The sequence below is a fragment of the Zea mays genome, chromosome 9 (assembly GCF_902167145.1).
Source record: "Zea mays cultivar B73 chromosome 9, Zm-B73-REFERENCE-NAM-5.0, whole genome shotgun sequence".
Classification (NCBI taxonomy): Eukaryota; Viridiplantae; Streptophyta; class Magnoliopsida; order Poales; family Poaceae; genus Zea; species Zea mays.
The window spans coordinates 160973253-160980781 of NC_050104.1; the positions used below are offsets into that span (position 1 = coordinate 160973253).

The window sequence follows — 7529 nt, forward strand, 5'->3', positions numbered from 1 at the left end:
GCTGGGACGATCACCATTTGAGGTGCTCTATGGCCGTTCTCCTCGACACTTTGGTCTGACAGTTGCGGACTCAGTGTCTCATGCTGATCTGAATTTATGGCTCTCTCAACGTGACCTTATGCTTCGTATGGTCCAACATCATTTGCTTCGGGCACAGCAACGAATGAAGCATCAAGCTGATAAAAACCGATCAGAACGTGTTTTCAATGTTGGTGACATGGTTTATTTGAGGCTGCAGCCCTACGTTCAGACTTCAGTGGCCACCAGAGCTAATCACAAGCTGTCATATAAATACTTTGGGCCATTTCAAATCTTGCAAAAAGTGGGCACCGTCGCTTACAAGTTGCAGTTGCCAGATTCTGCTACGGTTCACCCAGTTTTTCACGTATCCCAGCTGAAATCATCGCCGAGGCCTAACTGTTTGGTCAGTTCAACGCTCCCTGATACTGCCATTCAGTATCCTTTACAGGTGCTCCAACACAGGACTATATCACGCGGTGGGCGACAGATTGATCAAGTGTTGATTCGATGGTCTCATTCCGACGCTGCTTTGGATACATGGGAAGATGAAGAGGCGCTCCAACAACGGTTTCCCAAAGCCGCCGCTTGGGGGCAAGCGGCTTCTCAAGAACGGGGGTATGTCAGGAAGCCCAGGTCGCAGCAGCAGAAGCGGCATGTCCAAGTAAATGTGGAGCTTGAGAAGGAAGAAGTGGTTCAAGACAACGATTCGCTGATGGGCCGTGGCCGTCGAGTCCGCAGGCCCAGTGGGCGCTTTCCATCTGATGTGTGGACCAATTGAGTCCTTGTAATTGGCTTATAACTGAAGAACAGCGAAAGGAAGAACTTACGAGGATGCTAATGGAAATTTCCCCAGCCGACTACCTCGTCTTCTTCCTCCTTCCTCTTGTATTCCTGTTGTCTCTTGGTTAGCTAGAGGTAGGACGCTAACACGAAGCACAACAGATCAAGCCCTGAGCGCGCAAGACCTGGACATCGACATCGGCCGCCGGGTTGGCCAACAACGAAGCAAGCAGCAAGCGTGAGTGCGTGTGCGGCTGTGCGTGACTGCACCGGGCATTTTTTGTAAAGAAAAAAATATTCTATTCCAATTTTTTGTAAAGAAAAAATCTTCTATTCCAAATTTTCAGCAAGCGATTTTTTTACTTTGTATTTATTTTCTTTGGTTGTGTACGTAATATCATAATATCATTTAATTTTAGGAAGTCTTCTTCTTGTTGATGAAAGCAACCACACAATTACTAAAGATAAATCATTTTCTTAACTTGGTAATCACTTGTTTAAGTCAATTTTATGTTAAATTGCAATTATCGTGTTCAAATAAACTTCATATGTATCATATCTATACATTTGCATGATTTAAAAAATTAGCCGACATGAATAACTTTTTAGTGTTATATCTGGCCCTATTATCAGAGAGATTCTGGCTCCGCCACTGCATGTGACCATTCCAAGCCCACATGTGTCATGCACCATATACTCGAATCTCTATCCCACACACGCCCACGAAACCACGAGGGTCGGCTCTGATACCATTTATAACACCCTATCCACTCTCGGATCGACAGTACTTACTCCCGACAACCCTATAGGATTATACAGTATCCCTGTAGACCAACACAAGTATTTTATGCGCACTTTGTCCTCACTCGCGCGCATCCAGGAAAACTTTTCGGACGGTCACCCATTCAAAGATTGCTTTGGGCCAAGCACGCTTAACCTAAAAGTTCTTTTGAGGTAGGCTTCCATGAAAGAAGATGCACCTTGTTGGTATGAGTATTCTATCAATCTTATTAAGCCACTCTCACACCGCATTTGATCGATTCGAGTTTGGAGAGACATAGAGCCTAGCGCATTTGAGAGTTGCAAGGTCTTCTGATGATTTGAGTTTTGTTTATTTCTCACTCTCTTCCTCATTCTCTTTGTTATAAACTTGAAGCAAGAGACTCTGATTCTTTGTGTGGAGGGCCCTACGGGACTTGGTGTCCCCAAGATTTAGAAGAAAGCTCAACCGATCTTTTTGACCATTGGATGCGATTCAGGTGGCCATCAGACTGTCTGGTGGGAGGCACCGGACTGTCCGGTGCACCTCCTAACCATTGGATGCGGCTGACGTCTCATATAGCCGTTGGTTGCCTACACACCGGATTGTCCGGCGCTCTGTGCGGACCATCCGGTGAATTATAGCCGAGGGTGTCCGGCATATCCTAAGAGCGGCCAGTACGACCGGATGGTCACCAGACTGTCTGGTGGGTTGCACCGGACCGTCCGGTGCTACGACCCAAACCAGCCCGAGTTCTTCCTTTTCGTGCTAACTTTCTTTTGCTCATTTTTGCTCGACTTCATATGATCCCTAGCAATTAGTACCTAAAACAATTGACTAAGTGTTAGAAGCATATTTTTTATTTGGAACCATATGTTTTTGTAGTATACCCACTTCCAAGCTCAAAGGTGCCTTTTCTTATATTTCTCAATTTGCTTTGTAACTACATGTGCTCACGTTCGTAGAAAAAGATGTTAGCCCATATTAATATGTTGATCATTTAATCACTAAAACAAATAAAAATACCAAGGGTACATTTCCCTTCTAGAATCCTATAATTATGTCAAAAATCTAGCGATAAACTCGTTTCTCTCTATCGTGACATTGTTTAGAACCGAGAATTGAACTAGTAACCGAGAATCAGTCAATAGACAAGAATGTGGCGATACGAGAAATCGTCGACGGCAAGAATCACATCAAGGAAAAGAAAAAACAAACGGACCCAAAACAAAGTTATTTGGTTGCAAGAAACATGTCTATCCAGAATGGGTCGGGACAATCGACTTTATCGATCGTAGGACGATTATAGCGGTCTCTCTATCTTATTCTTTATTTTATTTATTATTTTAAACTTTATTTCAAAATAATATATTATATAGTGTAAAACAATAATTTGCACAGTCACGTGTATGTTTTGCTGAATACAACCTTATAGAATCAACTCAATTTGCGTGAATGTGTTTTCCGGTTTATATTTCCAAGCAACTCCGAGAATAAAAAGAAAGCTATGATCTCCGTGTGCATCGTCACATTTCATCAGCTCCGAGCAAGGCACGTACTATAAAAAAGCAAGTCCCAAAAAACATTGACCAATAATTCAAAAGGAAGCCGGTCGTTTGATCAGTTTCAAGTCTGAGCTCTCTTTCGCGCCAAGAACATGACAATCCGCGGGAAGAAGGTCTTCCTCTGCCTCGCGTCCTCGTCCTCCGCGTCCGCCGCCGACATGTACCCTCCTCTCGGGCTGACTATGTGCGGGTTCCCGCGCCCGTCGCCGGCCGCCGGGTCGTCGAGCACGGAGATCTCGGCGAGGTCCGGCCGGGGCGAGCCGGTCTCGCCGGGCGCGCGCTGCTGCTCGTGCTCGGCGCGCCACTGCCTGAGCTCCCGCTCCGCCGACAGCTTTTCGAACTCCGCCTCGTCGGCCTCCAGCGTCGCGGCTTCCAGCGCCTGCCGCCTCTGCTCGGTCCGCTTCGCCAGCCGAGCGACCTTCTCCAGCTTCCTCGCCTCCGCGTCCTTGGCCTCCTCGACCAGCTTCACCGCCTCGACCACCCGCATGCTGTCGGCCTCCTCTGTCTCCTGCGCTCTCCGGCGCAGCTCGTTGTAATCGTCCACCGTCAGCGTCACCTCCGACGTGTCCGCGGCGAGTATCTCCCGCGTCACCGCCTCCAGCCGCGCCTCCATGGCGGCGAGGGCTGCCTTGGCCACGCCCGCGTCTTCCCTGGCCCTGGCGACCTTCTCTCGAGCCGACTGGGCCTTCGCCTTCGCTTCCTCCGCTTCTCGCCGTGCCTGGCCTACCCGCTCGGCCATCTTGCTATCGTCGTCGTCCGCCTTCGCTCCTGCCTCCGCCGCGGCGACCTCGGTGGTCACTCGCCTCAACTCCTCCTCGGGGTAAGGAATGGACGCTGGCGAGAGCCCTTCCCTCTCCCTCCGCCGCAGCGCGGTGAGCTCCGCTTTCTCCTTCTCCAGCTCATCGCGCATCGAGGCGGCGGCGACGCGCAGGCACTTGACCTCGTCCTTGGCCCACTCAATGCTCGCCTTCACGTCGTCCAGCTCCTTCTCGGTCTTCTCCTGCATCGACTGGGTGCTCGCCGCCGGCTTCTCCTCCTGGCCAGGCGTTCCTTCGACGGCGCAAGCGAACAGCTCGGTTTTGAGGCTCGCCATCAGTTGGGAAGCTGCCTCCGCCTTCATCTCGACCTCGCGCAGCCTCTTGTCCTCCCGCTCGGCTTCCTCCAGCTCGATCTGCCACCGTGTCTTGTCATCCTCCCACGCGACGGCCAGGCTCCTCGTCTTCTCCTCCGCCTCGACATGAGCGGCGCGCGAGGACTCCAGCTCCCCTTTCAGCGCGGCGAGCTCGGCCGCGAGGTCCTCGACGGCCTTCCCAGCCTCCCGCGACGCCGCGGCGGCCTCCCGCGCCCGCGCCACCGCCGCGCCCGCCTCGGCCGCGGCGCGCGCGTGCTCCTTCTCCAGCGACTCTACTTCCGCTCGCGCCGCCCGCAGGTCCGCGAGCGCGGCCGCGCTGCGGTCCATGGCGGCGCCGAGCTCCGCCTTCGCCTGCGCCGCGACGCCGCGCCGCAACTCCTCGAGCTGTAGCTCGGCGAGCTCCGCCTGCTGCCGCGCCTGGGCCTGCTCGGCCCGCGCCCTATCTAGGCCCCGGGCCAGCTCGTCGGCGGCGCTCACGGCGGTTCCCAACTCCTCCAGAGCTTGCGCTCTGCCGGACTCCGCCTCCTGTACTCTCTTCTGGTACTCGGTGACCTCGTCCTGCACCTTGTCGAGCTCATTCTGGACGTTCTTGCGTTTCTGCTCCATGCATCATGTGACGTGGAAGGAGAAGAAGGTGATGAAATGATCTGAAGATGAAATCAGATTTCACGAGCGATGCTGGTCTGCGCGATACCTCTCTCCAGTCAAGAACCCCTCCGACTCCGAATTTGCCGACGGCGCCCTTGACGGAATCGACGTCTGGCTCCTGCATTTCATCTAGCTGGGCCTCACAGGATCGAGAGCCTTGGTGAGAAGTGGATGGAACAGCCGAGTCCGGAGATGCATCAGAAGGAGCGGTGGAGGGCCGGCCGCTGGTCCCGTGGACGTTAGCTTCCTCCATCCCGCAGCATAGGTGTATGATACGGAGCAAGTGCCTGACCAATGCATGAAGCAGAGACGTATCGGGAGTTCATCCAGGACAGCAGCCATGGGTATTAATTAAGAGACCTCATTAATTAAAGCCGATCGTTTGTTCGCGAAGGCAGCTCAGGTGCGCATCCAAGTCGAGGAACAGAGCGAATGCGGTGACAGAGATAGGCGGGTACCGGAAGGAGAGCAGCAATCGGCAACGAGAACGACACACATGCATACCTGAATGCTCCTCTGTGTTCCTCGCACGAAGTCCGTCGATGGTGATAGAGAGACGAAAGGAGATGAGAGGACAGGAGAGAGAGACAGAGAGGAAGGCCGGCAGGCGAGACGGATTGGGGTGTGTCGAGAAGAGAGGAGTGGGAATGGTGGCGAGAGAAACTCGCGCGCCAGCCGCGCACTTTTCTTCCTTTCTTTTTAATCCTTGTGTCGTTTCTATTTATTTGCAAGGACAAGTTTAGACTATCCACACTCAGATTATTCTAAAATTTTACCTAAAAAATATTCTATTCTTATCAACAAAATTCTTTACTCTATACGATAATCCTCAACAAACATGGAGTATATCTCAACCCTATATCATATTATTTTTTTCCTATTTTTCCACTCAACTAACTCCCAATGACCACCTGGCGCATGCTGTACTGAAAATAGAGCTTCTCATATTACTCTAATTATGCATTGGCATATACCGTGTTCCGCAGCATTTATCCATGCACAGGTAACTGGAAAAGTATACCGTATGCTTTGCAGCTTGTCACTGCCACTTAGGGCTAGTTTAGAAACTTAAATCTTTTTCGGTATTGAAGGTAATTTAAGAGAAATTGGTTTATTTCCACCTTAATCATCTTCAATCTCAAAGAGGATTTGAGGTTCTCAAAGTAACCCTTAGGGCAGTGGCGAAGCACTCGTTATAGCGTACTGTGGCATCCGTCATACCTAAATCAGATATATAATGCAGTGGTTCATGCGTAACATGTGTGTGTGATAGGTTCCAAGTTTAAAATTTTCCTAATACAACATTTCTTTCCCCTTTTTTGTTATCCACAGTCATACCTCTTTTTTACCTTGCGCTCCGCGATTGCCTTAGGGTGTGTTCTCCACTTCACCAACTCTAACTCTGCTCTACCAACTATGTTATGGAGTAACTCTACTCCAAAGTTCACCTAGATTTTAACATGTTTGGCTTATAAACTAGCTCTAGCTCTAAAAAAACTAAGATTTTGTTTAAAAAAATATCTCTGGTACTTTACGATGGCCATGTTGTATTTATTAAAAAATTGTGCACAAAGAGTAGTAGTTGAAAACCAGAATATCGATCGATCGAACACCCAGCGCAGAAGCGAGATTATTGAAGGAAACTAATAACATAGGTAGAAGAAAGTACAAGTGCATGCACCATTAATTCTACTAATGATCGATCACGTCACACAACAATTGAGCACGCATGCAAGCTGTTTTTTTAAAAAAAGAAAGTACAAGTGAATGCACCATTAACATCTCGATGCAAACACCCTATTTTACACCCCTCACATCCGTCCATAGGTTACCACAGAATTTAAAGATCAGATTAAGATCAAATCCTACGTATATTCATTTTCAAACTAAATTTTATTTAAAACTTTAACAATTTGTGAAGAAAAACCATTACCACTGCTACATCCACCACTCCTCCATGCACGACGGCAACTGCCGCAGCTGGACGCAGGCTCCTCCTCCCCCCCTACCGGGGCGAGGACGAGTAGGGATGGCAATGGGTCGAGTTCGGATCGGGTAGAGTAAATACCCGTGCGCGACCATACCCGTGTGGATTATCCATATTCGCTCATGACTATACCCACGGGTAAATCTTTGTACCCGTGCCCGTACCCATTGGGTATCGGGCAGATATCAGGTATAGCAGCTTGGTGTATTCTCCCTAAATGAAGTCTAGTGCAGTTCTGAGCGTCGCACTCCGCCATGATCATCAAAGGCACATAATGTTGTTGCACAGTGCAGTCGTACAGATGTAGCCCTGGACATGTGTTGCTAATGTTTTTTTGTTAATAAACTTCCAACTCCTTAAGATCAGAGAGTAGCTAGCACAGTCGTCTAGTGTATTAACACTCTCCTAGCTCAAGTACTTGTACTAGATAGCACTGGTACTACGTACTAGCACTTTATCAAATATATTGACACTAGTACTAGAACCAGATCAGAAGCATCAGCAGACAGAAAGGGATGGCAGTACGATGAGCTATCGAGGATGGATGCCTAACTAGCGTACTGGTAGGTTGAAAATCTAAAATCACTATTTTCGGATATCCGTCGGGTACCCGCGAGTAAGAAATCAAATCCATAC

The 7529-nt window shown here is 49.5% G+C and overlaps 1 pseudogene; it reads right to left on the bottom strand.

The window, feature by feature from the left end:
* Window positions 1-3022: 3022 nt before the first annotated feature.
* LOC103639614 (protein WEAK CHLOROPLAST MOVEMENT UNDER BLUE LIGHT 1-like) lies at window positions 3023-5547 on the bottom strand (annotated as a pseudogene).
* Window positions 5548-7529: the final 1982 nt, after the last annotated feature.